This window comes from Notechis scutatus, chromosome Z (genome assembly GCF_049901735.1).
Source record: "Notechis scutatus isolate UNSWTSFEM ecotype Mainland chromosome Z, rNotScu1.2, whole genome shotgun sequence".
In the NCBI taxonomy this organism is placed as follows: Eukaryota; Metazoa; Chordata; class Lepidosauria; order Squamata; family Elapidae; genus Notechis; species Notechis scutatus.
This window is the reverse complement of record NC_142025.1, coordinates 97,745,489-97,765,340: the sequence shown is the minus strand read 5'-3', so window position 1 is coordinate 97,765,340 and position 19,852 is coordinate 97,745,489. Positions and strand designations below refer to the sequence as shown.

The 19,852-nt window shown below is 37.7% G+C and overlaps 1 protein-coding gene and 1 long non-coding RNA gene across 2 annotated transcripts in view; one reads left to right on the top strand and one right to left on the bottom strand.

Annotated features, from left to right (window-relative positions):
- The window catches only part of TBX21 (T-box transcription factor 21), a 51,745-nt gene that overhangs the window by 17,815 nt on the left and 14,078 nt on the right, over positions 1-19,852 (bottom strand). The gene's annotated exons all lie outside the window — the stretch shown is intronic.
- Positions 14,481-19,233, top strand: LOC148129018 (uncharacterized). Its single transcript, XR_015745662.1, has 3 exons — positions 14,481-14,861; positions 15,526-15,574; positions 18,408-19,233. It is a non-coding gene; the product is annotated as an uncharacterized LOC148129018 (long non-coding RNA).

Genomic DNA, 19,852 nt, shown 5'->3' with positions numbered 1-19,852 from the left:
TATGATTTTTGAACTTGTGTCTGTGCGAAGAGTTTTTAGCCCGGGATCAAACAGCCTTCAGAAAAGATGTTTTAGGTTTGTTTTTTTGTTTTTTATGTTTTATGTTTTGTATGTTTGGGTATTGTTTATGAAAGGCAGTAAAACTTTAATTAGCAAGAAATATAATTTGAATAACAGAATGAAAAGGAGAAGTTGGGATAAGATACGAAGTTGAATAGATAACGTAAATATCAATATTACAATTTGGAACTATTTTGTACGTTCTATTGGTTTTCTTGGAAAGGATTTTTTATGTTATTATGCCTTGATTGTTTGTGTATTGTTTTTGTAAAACTAATAAAATTTGTTGGGAAAAAAAAAAAAGAATACCTATACTTCAAAATGTTATACTACTGGTTCTGTGGGCATGGCTTGGTGGGCCTGGTGTGGCTTGGTGGGCATGGCTTGGTGGGCGTGATAAGGGAAGGAAATTGTAAAATCCCCATTCCCTCCCCACCTCACTAACCTGCTTTCGAGCTCCATTCTCCTGTGCAGGGCAACAAAAGAAGACCCAGCTGATCAGTTGGAACTCGGGAGGCAGAGAATAAATGGGGGCGGGGCCAGTCAGGGGTGGTATTTGCCAGTTCTCCGAACCACTCAAAATTTCTGCTACTGGTTCTCCAGAACTGGTCAGAACCTGCTGAATACCACCTCTGCTATACTTACTTTTTATCTAAAGGCTGATGGTCCCAGTTTACTCTATAATTTTTAAAATTAGAATTTTAAAAATATATATGTATATGTTTGTGTGTGTACACACCCACAGACACAGACACACACATTTTGTAGTTTATTGATCAAGTCAATTCAATGTTTTCGTGATTTTCTGGGGGTATTACAGATAGTCCATGACTTACTACAGTTCATTTATTGACCATTCAAAGTTACAATGGCACTGAAAAAAGTGTTTCATAGTTATGAACACTGCAGTATCCCCATGGTCACGTGATCAAAATTCGGACACTCAATTCAATTGATTCATATTTATGATGGTTACAATGTCTCGGGATTACTTGATTACCTTTTGCGACCTTCTAACAAACAAGATCAATGGGGGAAGTTAGTGTGACTAATTTAACAAATGCAATGATTCATTTAACATCTGTGGCAAGAAAAGTTGTTAAATGGGGCAAAACTCACTTAACAACCATCTCACTTAGAAATTTGGGGCTGAACTGTGGTCATAAGTTAAGGACTACCCATAACACTCAATATGCAATTTTGGTTAGTCCTCAACTTACAGCAGTTTATTTAGTGACTATTCGAAGTTACAATAGCATTGAAAAAAGTTACTTACGATTGTTTTTCACACTTATGACTGTTGTAGCATCTCTGTGGTGCAAAATTGGAATGCTTGGGAATTGCTTTGTATTTATGGAAAATTGTACTGTCCATGAGATCACCTTTTGCAACCTCACAAGCGAAGTCATTAGAGAACCCAGATTCACTTAATAATTGTTACTAATTTAACAACTGCAGTGTTCACTTAATATCTGTGGTAAAGAATGTTGTAAAATGGGGCAATTCGCTTAATAACTGTCTTGCTCAGCAACAGAAATTTTGGGCTTGCTTATGGCTGCAAGTCGAGAATTACCTGTACTTGGGTAAAAAACAGGTTAGAGTTTCATTTGAAGTTAATTATCCTTCCAAATAATAATAAAGTAAGAAATGCATCCCCCAAATAAGAAATCACATGGTTGGGCAACATTGCATATATTGATATATATCTATACCTATATATTTAGACAGGGTTCATTAAATGAGAAATGCAATCCATTTATCCAGGGAGAAGAGATTCTAAACCTAGATATTTCATCTCGGCTGCCCAGACCCCTTGAAAGTTCATTTTTAAGATGGACAAATCCTCAAAATGACTGACCAATGTGAAGTTAGAATCCTTGAATTCAGCTATTACCAAATGTAATTTTGGCAATCTAAAACTATTCTGAGTTTTGAAAAAGAAGCTGGATACAATAAGCAGGGCTCTCTTCCGTATACTATATTCACTTTACATAGAAACTACATTTCTGCTGCACTGTAGCAAAAGATAGAAAACATTATAAAAACTATTATTTTAGGTTTTATCATAAATCTGAAAACTGGAAGATAATTTGCAAAAATCATATTTATCAGCTGGATCTATCTGACAGCATTAAATTCTGCCAAATTCAATCCTGCAAAATTAGTACATATTTACATTCTCTGCTTTTTTCATAGAAAGGTATAATGAGGAAACCTTCTCCTTCTCTTTGCATTCTGTGTGTAGTGAGCCATTACATTAAAAATGTGGTTTATTTATTTGCATATAGTGTGTTATGTGATGACAGAAATCATGGTGTGTTTTTTTTTGTTTAACTTTAGCATGTTGTAGAACACAGGCAGCATATTGGTTTTGTAAGTGGGACCTAAGAGTAGGATGATCTCTGTGTCAGCTGCTCCTCTGATGCACAAATGTTCTCTAATCAATGTTTGTAGTTTCTAAAAAAGTCCTTAGTGAGTTTGGAACAACGTTTGTGTGAGTAAAGAGTATAGCAACAACAATGACAACAACAACATTTTTGTCTTATGAATTGGTATCTTTCTGAAACTTAGATGTTCTCAATGATGTTGCATTGTGTCATTAATTTATGCTTTTATCCTTCTGACTTATCTTTCTGAGGCTTTTTAAAGAAAGATACAATATGAACAGGAAAAAAATCAGTTAATCAATGAAAGGATTTGATTGGCAGTCTGTCTTGCATTCCAGCAACTTAAGACTTAAAAATCAAGGTTTAAAACTTGGTTTAAAACTTAAAAAACAACCAATTGATAAGGGCATAGCTGAAATGAGTTATTTCCTTCCAGCTGCATCTACTTCAATTGCGATGATTATTGAAGGATTCTTGTATTTTTTAAGTTAGGCGGACTAAGATTTAACTCAGCCAGGTAGACACAATACAAAAACCACCCTAAATTCTTTGTTATCTGAAACACTGTAAAGCTTGGACCATTGTCATGCACAGATTTTCCTCTCCCCTACACTTCATTTTTGATTAATTTTCAGAGTTATATCTTGGTGGCCCTATTCATTTATGCACCAAGAAGCATTTCATTTTTCACTAGGTTAAGCTCTGACATAGAAATCAAGTTCTAGGATGGAAATCTGGCTTGAACAACAGTTTCATGGAAAACAGAGTGGGTGCAATCCTTGTTTTTCAGAGCCATGTTCACTAGCGGAGGCTTACATACTATTTCTATCATCTTTCCATATTACACTCTGAAGAAAAGCTGCAAGAAATCTGAATTAACCCTCAAAATGTGATCTACTGTCCACCACCTAACTTCCAGCTTTTTTCAACTCATAGGTTCAGCTTGATTAATGTGAAGATACTAGTACAGATTCTAGGTTTATTTAACCATCAGAATTTACGTATACTCCAACGTCTTTTATTACTTCTTTTTCACTGAGGTTCAATATTAAATAAATTCCAAAATCTGGCTCAACAAAAAATAACTTCAATTAAAGTTAATATTCAAGATCAAAATATTGCTAATTGAATTAGCTTCTCTTTCTTGTCCTATCTGATCTTTTCAACAAGAATTAAAGAGGCGAGAAAGATAAATATTTTGGAGCCTGTGAAATTATTCCTTTTGGACTAGGAACTGAAATCTCCATGAAGCTTTTGATAACCCCAACTGTTAAAAATGGGAACATAGAAAATTCAGACCAATTGCTGAGAAATGATATGTTCTATGTAACTAATATCTGAACTCTGGGATGTGACTGAAAATATGAACTTTACTCAGAATGCCTTTTTCCTAATAATAGTTCAAAAATTGTCTAGACTATTCAATATATAATGGAAATGTATGTTCTCTTATCAAATTTTCCATCCATCAGTAAGAGCTACCAATGATAATAACAAAAATAAACCAAGTAAAAATGTGCAAAAATTTAGTGCAAACATTGTATTTGCATTTGTACGAATAATAGATAGAACCCACAGCAAATGTATAATCACTTTAAAAAAAAAAAAGATTAATGGATTGCATCTGCCGATAATCAAAACATTGTAGATAACTTAAAATACCTATTTGTGCCCATTTAAAGCAAAGTTTCTTTATTCTACAGTTGTCAGAAATCAACCTGTTTTAACTGATTAAAGCAGCGGTTGCCAACCGGTGGGCCGCAAGAAAATTTTGCTGGGCCGCAGAGAAATCTCACCCCCAGAGCACCCCCACAAAGCAATTAATCCAGGCTGCACAGAAATGCAAGGCTGCACCGCCCACATGGCCTGCGGGAACCCTCCCTGCCCACTCACTCCTTACCCAACAAACTTGCCTGCTAAATTGCTATTTTTCCTTTTTCCGACCATCATCTCTTCTGGTCTGCCGGGAGATTTAGATTAGCTAGGAAGCAGGAAATGGTTGGATTTCTTGCTTTCTAGCCAATCTTTAGAACTACCGCTCTGCAGAACCGAACCTCCCTTAGGACGGAAAGTTTGCTTGCAAGCAAATTCAGTGCAGACTCACGGCAAGCAAATTTGAGAGACTGAGCTAGCCAATGGCAAATAGATAGATCATGGAATGACTCTGTGAGCAACTCAATCTGCCTGCTTTGCCTGATTTTGGATAAAAGTTGCTCTTTTTTATAAAAAAATCAATATTTACATGCATGGTGTATTGTGAGTTAATTTTGAGAGTTTGCTTGCTAGCAAATTTTATGTGACAGACTTAGCTAGCCAATGGCAGATAGATAGATCTCTGAATGAATCTGTGATTCTGTGAGCAACTCAATCTGCCTGCTTTGCCTGATTTTGGGTAAAAGTTGCTCTTTTTTATAAAAAAAAGACAATATTTATATAAATATTTATAATATTTACATACAAGCCATGCCCAGCCAGTCACATGACCACCAAGCCACACCCACAAATTAGATCATGCCCACAGAACCGGTTAGTGGTCCCTGGGATCTAAAATTATGAGTTTGGTGGTCCCTGAGGTCCAAAAGGTTGGCGACCCCTGGATTAAAGCAATTGGAACTCTAATATTTAGGACTGTTGTGCTAATAAAGAATTTCATAACATATACCTGCCTTAGTTTCTGGCGCTGCCCTTTATATTCTGTGCCTGAACCTACCCTGTTTGTTTTTTGTTGATTATTTGAAAAAAATTATATTCAGCTCATCTCATAGCAATGCATCTAAGTGACAAAGAATTAAACCCCAAAACAAGACAACACAGTAACATAAAGATCTCTAACCAATACAATACATAACTTCCATTCGGATTCTGCTTGGTAGACTCTTAAACTACACACTGTATTCTTGAAAAAAGATAAAATTATAAATGTATAATATAATTAAAACAACAATCCATTCCAATTCAATTCTATCATTAATATTAATATTCATTAAAATCTTAACATTTTGCACGTTACTTTTCAAATAGATCTCATACTTCTATGGGAACAATTATGAACTTTTCATAGTTAATTCCCCCCTCTCTTCACTTATATTTTATAAAACATTGACTGATTAAAATGTTCCCGTTCCTTCCTAATTCAATTTTCTCATTTATTTTATTTCATTTATTTTATTCACAAACATTTCACTAAATTACACTATTTTATCCCTCTTTTTAATCATATGTTGTTTCCAATTTTCTAAAGTTATTTCTATTACAAATATAACAATACAATCTTATGTACCTTTACAGAATCCTTTTCAGTTAAATTTTCACCCATTATCTCTAAATAGATCCTGTTTCTTTATATCTTGCTCCGGACCTTTATAACTTCTTTTCTTTTCCTTCTTCCCTCTCTTCTTCTCTCTCCCCTTTTTACCCCTTTGTCTCTCTACCTCTATTTCCCTCTTCTGCATTCCCCTTTTCTGTTGCTTTCCAACATTATATTTATTTTTCAAATTATTTTTCTTTTCTTTGGTTGTTTTTTTAAGTCTTAAGTTCTCCATTCTCTTCCCCCCCTTTCCTTTTTCTTCCTCACATAGAGTTGCTTGTTCATTAAAGATGGCTTCTTCTTTGTCCCAGTCTTCTTGTTTTGCAGTCTTTTCTTGTTGTTTCTCATAGTTACAGCTCTCCATTTCTAAGAATTGGAAAACGAAGCCAAAAGAGCCCTTCCCTTCTTGTGCGTCTTCTTTGTATTTTTTAAGTTCCATTTTCAATTCATCCAGAAGTGATGCCATTGTAAAAATTTTAAACAACTACCCAATTAGTTTTAGTCATTCAAATATAATAACCAAAAATCCAAAAGTCACCAGACAATCCAAATACACACAAGCTGTTTCTTTTTACACTTTTTTTTTTCATTTTCTCTTCCTGGGGTTAGTATTCAGTTGCAAAGTTTCAGATAAAATGTATCTTTTAGAAGTCTTATTGAAATTTTACTTTAGATTCTTTTGAAGTCCAGGCAGTCTCCTCCCTCTTCCAGATCCTGCCCTTATTCTTTTTCTCTCCCCTCCTGCTTATAGAAAAAAAAAAGTTTTTAATGTCCAGAAATTTTTATTGTCCCTTTGGCATTTAATTGTATTTTCAGCTTAATTGCCTATTGATGCCAAAGCGGATTTTTCTGATTTCTTATTTAAGTCTCTTAGCTGTCAGTGTAAGGAAGGAGAGAGAAGGGAAAAAAGCCAAACCTTTCCCTTTTCACTTTCTTTCGCTGCTTCCAACTCTTCTTTGGGAGTGATGTTATCTTTTGTAAAATTTAAGTTCCAGGGTACCTTAGTTATTGTTTTTTCAACTTAACCTGGTCAGCCAAAACTTCCACTTCTTATCTTCCTCCTGCACGTTCTTTTCCGGTTGAGTACTTCTTTGAGGTGGCCATTTCTGACCACCGCTCCTACCGCCTTCGGGAAAGGGAGTTTGGCCAACTGAGGAGAGATGCGGCTCTCCTCAACCCTGCTGGCAGTGTCCCCCCTCTTCGCCACCTCTATGGAGTGGCTTAGCCCCGAAACCAGCCGGCTCGAGGCGCTCCAGTGGCGAGCCCAGGCAGAAACCGCGCACGATCGCGGATTCCTGTCTGTCGCCGAAGCCCTTCAAACCGGAAGTCTAAGTTATAATTTTAGGGGAAATATATAAAGGCGTCATACTCCAATCAGTAACTACAGGAGAAATTTTGTTTAATGAGAAAAGATAATAGACAATTGAAACAGGACAGACAAAAAATATAAGTACAATGATTTGAACTGAGATGGAATAAATAAAATAAAATTAAGAAAATTAAAAGAGGGGAGAAGCTATGTAGAAAATGTAAAATAGTAATAAGATATGGAATAGAATATACCGTGTTTCTCACATAATAAGGCCGGGCCTTATTTTTTTTGACCCGAAAAACCGGCTAGGCCGTCTTTTCGGGGTGACTTAATCCCCCCGTTGCATCCTCGGGTGGGCGGGTGGCGACAGCTTGGATGTTCGGGAGACCTTCCATCACCGTTGCTTTCCCTTCTCCCTTGCTGCCCTAGCGTTACAGCAACGCCGCGCGTTTGGCACAGCCACGTGCAGCCAGTCAGGGCTCCTCCCTGCAACCGGAGCCCTGAGGAGACACTTGGCTTCAGGCGCTCCTGTGGCGCCTTCCCTTTGCCTTCGAAGGTAAAGTGAATTATTTTAAAAACCTCCGCTCATCCTATCAGGGCCGCGCCGAGCCGTGCGAGCTGAGCAGAGCCGGAAAGCGAGCCGCGGGTGTTTCCTGGTTCTGCCCAGCCCGCACGGCTCTGCCGCGGCCCTGGCGGGATGAGCAGAGGTTTTTAAAATAATTCACTTTACCTTCGAAGGCAAGGGAAGGCGGCGACAGGAGCGCCTGAGCCAAGTATACCAACAACAAAAGGCAAATCCTCAAGGTGGGCAGGAGGGAGGTGGCTACGTGCCCCCTGGGCTGCTTCAATGCAAGGTCCTGACTTGCAGCATCCTGCCGTTGCCGCCGCGTCCTTTCGCCGCCGCCTCCCTCTCCGACTGCGAAACTCGTGTGCTTCGCCAAATGCTCCGAGCGAGGTGAGCTCTTTCATACATAGAGAGAGAGGGAAAGATGCCGGCGTGCTCCGAGAGGCTGGCTCTTTTCTCTAGCTGAGGCTGACAGGAAGTGCCTCCAGGGCCGTGGCAGAGCCGTGCAGGCTGGGCAGAGCCGGGAAAGCAAGCCGCGGGTGTTTCCTGGTTCTGCCCAGCCCGCACGGCTCTGCCACGGCCCTGGCGGGATGAGCGGAGTGCCCGGCGGGGAGGCACTCGTTGCCTTGGTGACATTTCGGTGCCTCCGCCGCCTCCTCGCCCATCGCAGGTGGCGGTGGCGGCGGCAAGCGGCGGCGCTTCGCTGCGGGAAAAAGAAGACAGCGCAGCCACCTTGCTTGCTTTCCCACCTGCCCTCCCCAGACGGCCTCAGGAGCGGCGGCAGTGGCAGCAGGCGCGCACACTCCTGCCGGCGAAGGGAGGAGAGGCGAGGAAAGAGAAGGGAGTGTGGCAGCAGCAGCTGTCACAGTATCGTCTCATAGCGGGGCAAGGCTGGCAAGCTGAGGTGGCCGCACCAGAGAGCGTCACTGCCGACCCTGTCATGAGGATAAAGGAGCGGGATAGAGATTCAGTCAGATGTCAGCCTCGGCTAGAGAAAAGAGCCAGCCTCTCGAGAGCACGCCGGCGTCTTTCCCTCTCTCTCTATGTATGAAAGAGCTCGCCTCGAGCGTTTGGCGAAGCACACGAGTTTCGCAGTCGGAGAGGGAGGCGGCGGTGAAAAGGAAGCGGCGGCAACGGCAGGATGCTGCAAGTCAGGACCTTGCATTGAAGCAGCCCGGGAGCACGTAGCCACCTCCCTCCTGCCCACCTTGAGGATTTGCCTTTTGTTGTTGGTATACTTGGCTTCAGGCGCTCCTGTCGCCGCCTTCCATTTGCCTTAAGGTAAAGTGAATTATTTAAAAACCTCCGCTCATCCCGCCAGGGCCACGGCAGAGCCGTACGGGCTGGACAGAACCAGGAAACACCCCCGGCTCATTTTCCCGGCTCTGCCCAGCTCGCACGGCTCCGGCGCGGCCCTGATGGGATGAGCGGAGGTTTTTAAAATAATTCACTTTACCTTCGAAGGCAAAGGGAAGGCGGCCACAGGAGCGCCTGAAGCCAAGTGTCTCCCTCAGGGCTCCGGTTGCAGGGAGGAGCCCTGACTGGCTGCACGTGGCTGTGCCAAACGCCGCAGCGTTGCTGTAACGCTACGGCAGCAAGGGAGAAGGAAAAGCAACGGTGGCGGAAGGTCTCCCAATATGAAGTGCTCCACCAACGCAGGCAGCACCATATCCGGGCATGCAACAAAGTACTTCCTAACAGCAAGCCCCCCCGCCATTCCCCCTCCCCATTTTGCATGTTTAATATGGGCCTTAATTTGGGGGGAGGGGCTTAATTTGATTTTATGCCAATAAATCATGCTGGGGCTTCCTATTGGTGGAGGCCGTATTGTTGGAGAAACACGGTAAATATGAGCATGAACCTGAATTTGCGTCTGTACGAAGAAATGTAACCCGGAATTATGCTGCTTTCAAAAAAGATGTTTTACTTGTATTTCTTTTTTTGTGTGAAAACTCAAAGAAAACTTACAAAAAAAAAAGATCTCTAACCAATACACATAATACAAGCCCAAGCTGTAAAAAAAAATCAGCTTACAATCAATAAAAGAAAACAAACTAGCTATTATAGCTTTCTCAGTATGTTGATCTAAGTGCCAATTAAGCCCTACATTTGTTTTGGGTAACCTCACTTGAAGAGCGAATCAGACAAACTGGAACAGGTATAAAGAGAGGCAATGAGAATAATCAAGAGATTGTAAACTAAGACCTATGACTAGTGATTCAGGGAATCCAGTAAGTGAAGACTCAGGGGAAAAACAATTAACCCTGCTCAAGTCTCTTAAGGATACCAGAAGATCATGGAACAATGGCTTGAAATTACAGGAAAGCAGATTCTGATTGAATGTTAATGGGAAAGAGACCTAATGGTAAAAGCATTTTGACAGTGGAGCTGGGTTCTCCTTCACTAAATGTTTCCCAGAAACCAGACAGATGATTTTAAGAATATACAGGTACTCGACTTACAACAGTTTACTTAGTGACTGTTCAAAGTTACAACGGCACTGAAAAAAAGTGACTTATGATTGTTTTTTCACAGTTATGAACTTTCTAGCATCCCCATGATTATGTGAACAAAATTAAGATGCTTGGCAACTGGTTCATGTTTAGGACAGTTGCAATGTCCCAGAATCATGTGATTCCCTTTTTGCAATCTTCTGACAACCAAAAACAATGAGGAAGTCAGGTTCATTTAATAACCAAGTTACTAACTTATCAACTGCAGTGATTCACTTAACAACAAGAAAGGTTGTAAAATGGGACATAGTTCACTTATAAAAGGTCTTACTTAAAAACAGAAATTTTGGGCTCAACTGTGGTTGTAACTCAAGCACTACCTTATATATCATTTTTATTTAAAACTTTTCAATTAAAAGAAAATCTAATACTTACTAAACTAGTATTTAGTAAGAAAGAAAAAAGAAAAATAAATGGAATAAAAGTTAAAGAAAAGTAGAAAAGGATGAAAATATATAAAGAAATGGTTTCCTATATTTTCCATGGCAGTTATAAATATGAATATATTTTGACCTCTTTAAAGTTACAATCACATTATTGTTCTTTCTGTATCTTATCCTGTCTAATAATCAAAACCATAAATCACAAGTCTGCAAGAGACTTTGTCAGCAATAAATACAGATAACATCTTATCTCTAATCGAAGAAGTTAAGGTATCCATTTCAGCAAAATCTGTCAACTTCACAAGCATTCCTCGCTAGTGGGAGTGTTTTACTGACTTATCTCCTTTCCTCTTAAGTCATTACATGGGAAACAATACTTAAGAGGTGGAAGACTTGTCAACCTGCACAAATATTCCTGCAGAATCTTCAAAGAAGTGGAAGGGTATCAGAGAAATGTGGGAAGAGAATGCTCCTTACTAGCTCTGATGATGTTACCTAGTTAGGGTAATGAAACATCAAGAAAATAAGCAAGCTCAGCGAGCACTGACCCCGCATGGTATTAGATTCCCACTGATTCCAATTAAATGCTTAGCAACTGATTTTTAAAAAAGATGTTGGGATATGAACTCACAAATGTATGTCATCAAGTCATCCCCCACCAACACTCCAACCAAAGGAGTCACAGAGCTAGAATGATTGTGCAGAATTTTTGAAGTTATTACAAAGACTATATTACGAGTATTTAAATATCAAATTATAAATATATACATTCAAACACCTAAGAAAGATTAGTCAGTTGTAATAAACATATGCCCCGCTTATAACATTTCTAATACTATATATGAAAATTGCATCCTAATATTTAATTATAGTTGCAAGTCAAAATAATAGTTGCTATTATTGAATTTGAAGTTAATACAAATTTTGTTTGAATTCAAAAGTAAGAAAGTATAGCTTTTATATTTAGAAATCAATTTTCCCACCCCTTGTTAAATTTGGGGGCCACATGCAGGGCTGGGATTCTACCAGTTCGCACCTATTCACTACAACCGGGTGTTAACATTCTAAGCAGTTCGGAGAACCAGTTGTTAGAAGAAATTACTGGCCTAATCCTGTATGGAAAGCAGGAAGGAAACATTCTGGTGTTGCTTACAGAAACTGCCTCTCTGTTAACCCTTATTACATTCTTGGCAGGACTAGACTTCCTGTCTCAGGAACTTCTCTGGAGTTTTTTCCCCCTCCTTTGCTGGTACTTTGCTTGTGTGGAGTGACCATTCAAAGTTACAATGTCACTGAAAAAAATGACATGACCATGTTTCACACTTACGACTGTTGCAGCATCCCCACAGTCATGAGAAGCCAGGCGAGGAGATGCGTGCCTCAATGTGAGTTATGTTGAGTTGGCCACACCCAGCCAGTCACATGACCACCAAACCACGCCCACCAACTAAGCCACACTCACAGAACCGGTTGTTAAAAAATTTGAATCCCGGGTTCCGGTTTGAAGGGCTTCGGCGACAGACAGGAATCCACGATCGTGCACCGTTTCTGCCTGGGCTCGTCGCTGGAGCGCCCCGAGCCGGCTGGTTTCGGGGCTAAGCCATCCCGTAGAGGTGGTGAAGAGGGGGGAGATCACCAGCAGGGTCGAGGAGAGCTGCATCTCTCCTCTTCAGCTGGCCAAACTCCCTTTCCCGAAGGCGGTAGGAGCAGTGGTCAGAAATGGCTGCCTCAAAGAAGAACTCAACCGGAAAAGAAAGTGCAGGAGGAAGATAAGAAGTGAAAGTTTGGCTGACCGGGTTAAGCTGAAAAAACAGCTTAAGGTACTCTGGAACTTAAATTTTACAAGAAATAACATCGCTCCCAAAGAAGGTCAGAAGCAGCGAAAGAAAGTGAAAAGGGAAAGGTTTTTTTTTCTTCTTCTCTCTCCTTCCTTACATTGACAACTAAGAGATCGGAATAAGAAATCGGAAAAATCCGCTTTGGCATCAATAGGCAATTAAGCTGATAATACAACTAAATGCCAAAGGGACAATAAAGATTTCTGGATATTAAAAACTTTTTCTTTTATAAGCAGGAAGGGAGAGGAAAAGAATAAGGATAGGATCTGGAGGGAGGAGACTGCCTGGACTTTAAAAGAATCTAAAGTAAAACTTCAACAAGACTTCTAAAATATACATTTTAACTGAGCTTTTGCAACCAAATAGTAACCCCAGGAAGAGAAAGTGAAAAAAAAAAGTGTAAAAAGAAACAGCTTGTGTGTATTTGGATTGTCTGGTGACTTTTGGATTTTTGGTTATTATATTTGAATAACTAAAATTAACTGGGTGGTTGTTTAAATTTTTTTACAATGGCATCACTTCTGGATGAATTGAAAATGGAACTTAAAAAAATACAAAGAAGATGCACAAGAAGGGAAGGGCTCTTTTGGCTTCATTTTTCAATTCTTAGAAATAGAGATCTGCAACTACGAGAAACAACAAGAAAAGACTGCAAAACAAGAAGACTGGGACAAAGAAGAAGCCATCTTTAATGAACAAGTAACTCTATATGGGGAAGAAAGGGGAAAGGGGGGGGAAAGAGAATAGAGAATTTAAGACTTAAAAAAACAGCCAAAGAAGGGAAAATAATTTGAAAAGTGGATATAATGTTGGAAAGCAACAGAAAAGGGGAATGCAGAAGAGGGAAATAGAGGTAGAGAGACAAAGGGGTAAAAAGGAGAGAGAGAAGAAGAGAAGGAAGAAGGAAAGGAAGAGAAGTTACAAAGGCTTGGAGCAGGATGTAAAGAAACAGAACCTACTTAGAGATAATGGGTGAAAATTTAACTGAAAAAGGGATTCTGTGAAGGTACATAAGATTGTATTGTTATATTTGTAATAGAAATAATTTTAGAAAATTGGAAACAACATATGATTAAAAAGAGGGATAAAGTAGTTGGTGTAGTTTGGGGAAATGTTTGTGAATAAAATAAATGAAATAAAATGAGAAAATTGAATTAGGAAGGAACGGGAACATTTTAATTAGTCAATGTTTTATAAAATATAAGTGAAGGGGGGGGGGAATTAACTATGGAAAGTTTATAATTGTTCCCATAGAAGTATGATATTTATTTGAAGAGTAATGAGCAAAATGTTAAGATTTTAATGAATATTAATATTGATGATAGAATTGAATTGGAATGGATTGTTGTTTTAATTATATTATACATTTATAATTTTTCTTCTTTTTTCAAGAATACAGTGTGTAGTTTTAGAATGTGCCAAGCAGAATCCGAATGGAAGTTATGTATTATATTAAGTGTTATAATTTTAGGGGAAAGATATAAAAGCGTCATACTCCAATCAGTGATTACAGGAGAAATTTTGTTTAATGAGAAAAGATAGTAGACAGTTGAAAAAGGACAGACAAAGAATATAAGTACAATGATTTGAATTGAGATGAAATAAATAAAATAAAATTAAGAAAGTTAAAAGAGGGGAGAAGCTATGTAGAAAATGTAGAATAGTAATAAGATATGGAATGGAATATAAAAATGAGCATGAATTTGAATTTGTGTCTGTATGAAGAGATGTTACCCGGGATTATGCTGCTTTCAAAGAAGATGTTTTACTTGTCTTTTTGTGAAAACTCAAATAAAACTTACAAAAAAAAAATCTGAATCCCACCCCTGGCCACATCCAACTATCTTAAAATATGTTGCAATGAAAGAACACAAGAGATGTTGTCAAGTGTCATTGGAAGTCAATGGGCATACAAATTTGATAACTAACCACAAATCTACAAATCTTCCCATAAAGGGCCACCAACCTACTGTACGTTGGGGCTGCTGATAATATCACTATCAATAAATACAATAAATTATGTTCAAAGCTATAATAGTTGGAAGGTAGAACAGTCCCAAGGGAAATTCTGGCTGAATTCTGGTTAAATTGCTCCACCTGAGCAATTGAGCCAAATTTGATAAGATTTTTCTGTTTCTGATTCTTTTGATAAAGGAAAGGATCAAGCTACTTATTTATAGTTGTATTTTTGTCTCATTTTCTCTTTCATTTTCATGTGAAGCGTGAGGAGATGTAGGGTGGGGTAGCGTGGAAAGCTGCTGTGAAACTTATAGCAGCTCAGGATGGGGTCATGATTTTCATTCTTTTCTGTCAGCATTTCTGGTGGGCAAGAAGTGAAGAGACTGGATTGTGACATGGTAGATGACTTTTAAACAATTTGTGAGAGTTTGAGAAGTAAAACAATAATGATGTGGAAGCGTTCTCTCTCTCTTTGATCAAGGTCCATGTGAATTGTCTTTCAAGGATTCCAGCTCCCTTGTCACAAAGTATAGCAAGGTAAAAATATTTCATTACTTGGGATCCCTAGATGTGTCGGGTCTACAATTCTCATGGCCAAAAAGAGTTACAATTATAACACATTGGAGCAATCTGAGTCTAAGAAATTATTTGGGCAGACATACTCAATCTGAACTGTGAATGGGTTATTGCAGATCAACTGAAATAAAATATTTCACTCCAAGCACCCGCTTTTCCATTTGCATTTTGAACTGCCAACCTGTAAATGCCAGATTTGGCAGAATTTCTGCACTATTAGTGATCTCAAGAAAGTTATATTATTTTGGATTGACAGTAGGAAGACACAGATTCAAGTCATGAATCTTTGGGTTAGGCACAAGATGAATACATAACATGCTTCATAAGATAAGATAAAAAAATCGGAACTGCTTTCACATAATACACCCAGGTTTTTTTAATTTCGTTTCTGTGTTAGAATGGCTGTTGATTAATTTATTTATGGACCCCATTTGGGATATATCTATTATGCTATATAGAATCCAATTGAAATCAAGAAAATATGAAAAATATCTCTAACCAATTGATTTGTATTGACTGATCTCAACTATTTTTAGTATCTTCAAATCAGTGTTGATACCTGGATTAGTCTTTGTAATTTTCTTGGCAAGATTTCAAAAGTGACTTGTCATTGTCTCCTTCCTAGAGCTGAGAGACTCAGGAGTGTCAAATTCATGTCATCACGGTGGCATCACGTAATGTATCGGGACTTTGTCCCCCTTTGCTAAACTGGGTATGGACATGGTTGGCGCATGATGCATCTGGGTCACAGGCCGGGAGTTTGCCCTGATATAACTGGTCGAAAATCATCCAGCTGGCTTTACCTAATTTTTATCATAGGATAATTGTAAAGATGAAATAGGAAGGTGAAAAATCATACAAATCACCCTGAGCTCTTGCAATAATTTCAAGATGTATATGTAACTAAATAAACTAAATAAAAGATATTGGATTTTAGAAATCTTTGTTGGGGATACCACTTTGTTTAAAATAAATAGAATTATTTTCCTCTAGCAAACTATTATGAAGAAACAATTATGTTAATGGGAAGGAGGATCTTGAAAAGGCCTTTCCTAAGTAAATAGATCATAATTTTTGTCCTATTACTTATTTGCCTTTTCTGATTCTTGTCAAAATCTACAATCCTTTGATGGGTCCATGCCTGTGAGGGGGTTCAGTGTGTCTTAACTGACTTTCAGAAGGGGGGTTGAAATTCATTCTCTCCACCTTGACAAAACAACCAAAAAAACTGAGCAGATAGTGTGGTGGGCTGCTTACTTCCTGAGCTAACGTTGCTAGGAGAAGGTTACATGGCCCACATTAACCACTCAAGAGCATTGAGCACAACTCCTTTTACCTTCAATCTCATCTTCCTCCTAGTTACAAATACAAAACTCTGCAGGTGTTGTAACCACTACTCAGAATTATAACACATTCTCTGTATTTAAATTTTACACAATTGCATATAACTGATTTTACGTATGTCTAATTTACAAGTGAGAGAACTGAGATTGAGAGACATTCAATGTCTGTTCTAAACTTTGCTAAACTGAAACTTGTTTTCACAGACACCAAATCAGGATGGCATTTTTTTTCTGTTGTTAGGTTATCCCTCTATAATGGGCTTCCTCTTATTTTTTTTGTTTCAGAACCACGGATCTGATAAAATTTATATTGTCAAAGCAAACAATAGAAATGATTTTATATTTTCGTGGTTAATGACCAGAATGAATTATTTTGGTTTCAGTTTCTACCTTTAGGAAGTCTAGGTAACTTATGTTCTAAGGTTAATGACCTTATGCCTCCCATTCTGCAGTTGACCATGATGTATTATGAAGCACTCTCTTCTACATTTCATCACCATTCCAACTGTTTCTAAACAAACAAGCAATTATATTGAATAGAATATTTATAGTGATCGACTGAAATAACAGAAAAATATTTGCAAGTCTTTTTTAGGTTCTCCATAAATCTTCCTTGGGTACAAATACTACAGATAGCAGGTTTAGAAAGGAAGATTTAAAAAAAAGTTAACTCTTAAAGCGCTAGCTTGCAGTTCAAAGTTAGTTTAAGAATGTATAAACTAAGGACATTCCAGACATGGGCTTAGATTAATGTAGAAATGAATCTCTTCTGACCTCCACTGGAAACCAAGAGTAAAGGATGGTGAAGTGTCGATCCTAATAAGCATTACGATGATAATGATTGTCCAGGTTCTTACACTAAATCCATTGCTTACTTCCCCAGGACTCTTCTATCCAGTCCCAGCTGCTCCAGTGGGTTTGCTGCAATTTGTTGTTAAATGTATCCATATTGATAAGATGATGGAGGATGCTGATTAATTGTCCTACTTTTTTTTTTTTAGCAAATAAAAGACTCCAGGATAACATTTGGCATTGAAAATAGCTTGCAATTCATGCATGGCTGAAGTGCAAGAATGACTAGATCTTTTATCTGTTTTATAGATAGGCCTCATTTAGCATCCACAACTGAGACTGACAACTTGGTCATTAAGTAAAGCAGATGCTAAGTGAAACTATGTCTGTGCTTAGTTAGGATCTTTCTTTTTTTAAAAAAAATTTATTCTAGAAAAAAAAACATTTATTTGACATACATTTAAAACAGACAACACACACACACACACACACACACACACACACACACATATATACGTATATACATTTTACAGTGTATATTGAGCAATGGTTAATTTTTTTTCTTTATCTTTATCATTAACGTGATCTGCCTTGTTGCAATAACTCCTTCGTTCTTTTAATGTTTTAATTTCTCTATATAGTTTATAATTAAATGCACATCTTCTGTCATTTCCATAACTTATCCAAATATCAAATATTACCTTTTCTTTAACCAATCATACCAAATGTTCCATATTTCATAATAGTCACTATCTTGTTTATTTTTTAACAATTTGGTTAGGCTATCCATCTCAGCACATTCATGTATTTTTAAATTATTTTTTAATTATTTTCAAATTATTTTCAAATTATTTTAAAATTATTTTTAAATTATTTTTTTATTTTTTTATTTCTTAAGCTTTTTTTTTTTACCTGTGAAGCTTGTAAAAGCAAAGATTGATCATAAAGTTACTTTTTCATCACTGCCATAACTGTGAATTTTTCCTAAATTGAGGTAGTTGTTAAACAAGGGCTACTAGCATTTTATTATTTATGTACTATCTTGTAACTTTAATTTGCAGATTACATTTAATACATTTTATTTAGATTTGGTTGCTAATCTGTAATAAAGAATTTACATTTTTTTAGAATGGTTGTTTAGAGTACGGGTAGCAAAATTAATCTTCTGCTTGGTATTATGATATATACACATATTTCTCTAAGGGATCAGTTTTGGATCCTACTTTCAGTGAGAAAACTGGATGATGAAATGAAGGCTACATTATGTCTCTCTCACATGCACGCACACACCCATCTGCATCTCACTTGGACAGTCACATCTATCTATGATCTTATGGTCCTAACTTTGATTTGTTTCATTCTTGCCTACCAGCTAGCTTCCAATCAATGACCACAAAATGAATGCAGCCTTTGAGAGGAAAAAGATGCTTACCCATTCCTATTACAAAGATATGAGAATTCCATCTAATCTTTCCTGACAACCAGGCGCCTGAACAGCACCAAAGATTATATCCCCATTTACAATCTGAAAAAAAAAATCTTCAGTTTGAGATATGGTACTGTAAGAGTTTTAACTCTCAGTGTTGTCTTTTGTCGCTGTGTTTGTGCCACAAACCTCAAACAGTTGGCAGAACTGAAGTCAAAAACCTCATGGTAAAAATCAAACACTGTCTTACAACAAAAAAGAAAAATCATTTCTTTAAGAATTCTATTCTTCAACGTTAGGCAACATACAAATAGGCATATATACAGAAAGAGACAGATGACAAATTTTAGCTTTTCCATGGGTTTGTGTCTTTGTTTATACATAAGAAATTTACAGGGTAATGATTTATTTTTTTAATTTCTCCACCCAACTGTTTTCTCTTGTTGGTGGATTGTCCTATAAACCTTTAAGGCAGGGACATTCTCTTTTATTAATCTTCAAGAATACTAGAGCTTTATCCTCCCATCCCACTAACTCCAAAGGCACTTCAATGTTTTTAAGGTATATGTTTTCATGATGTATTCTATCTCACCTCCACCCTTCATTAGTCCTAAAGCCATCTTTAGTTGTTCCACTGTTAAAAGTAGTGTTTTCCTCTTTTCTCAGCACAAACTTTGCCATATGGACAGTCTACCACACCTTGGTGATAGAGTTGCCAATGAAGCAATGGCAGTGGACATTGCTCAGCACCTACTGACTTATTAAAGATCCTGCCGCCTCTGTTCTTACAGCATTGCTCTCTATGGCCATTTTGGCTTGAGTTGTGAGCATGATTAGACAACAAATCTATATTTCAGAAAATGCCTGCTATGTTTTATCCAGGTTTCTTATTTTCACATTCTTCTAGAAGAGCATTGGATCTTTTTGTTAAACAGGTGCGTAGCAGTTCTGTGAAATAAAGATCTATTTTTTAAAACAATTGCTGGCATTTCTGTTGATATTTTCTAGTAAAGAGAGACAGGTTCTGACAATAGCTTCTTCTGCTTTTATTCTCAAAGATGTTTCAGCTGCTTTTGTTGAAAAGGGAAAAGTCATATGAAAATATGACTGTACTTTCTACTGTTTCAAGGCTTTGGGGAGAGGCAACATTTTACTTGTTCCAGCATAATTTTAGTTCTGACTGCTACTAATTACAATCACTTGCTGCTAGCGTGGTGATTTTTGTTCAGTTTTTACTTGTTTGGGAAATACTAAGAAAGATGTGAAAATGTCAATAATTCTGCCTGTTTCTGTTTCCCTTTTAGGCTTTTCCTGAATATTTATTTATTATTAGATTGCTATAGTTTCCCATCTCAAATAAATTACTCTGGGTGGATTACAATATTTAGATA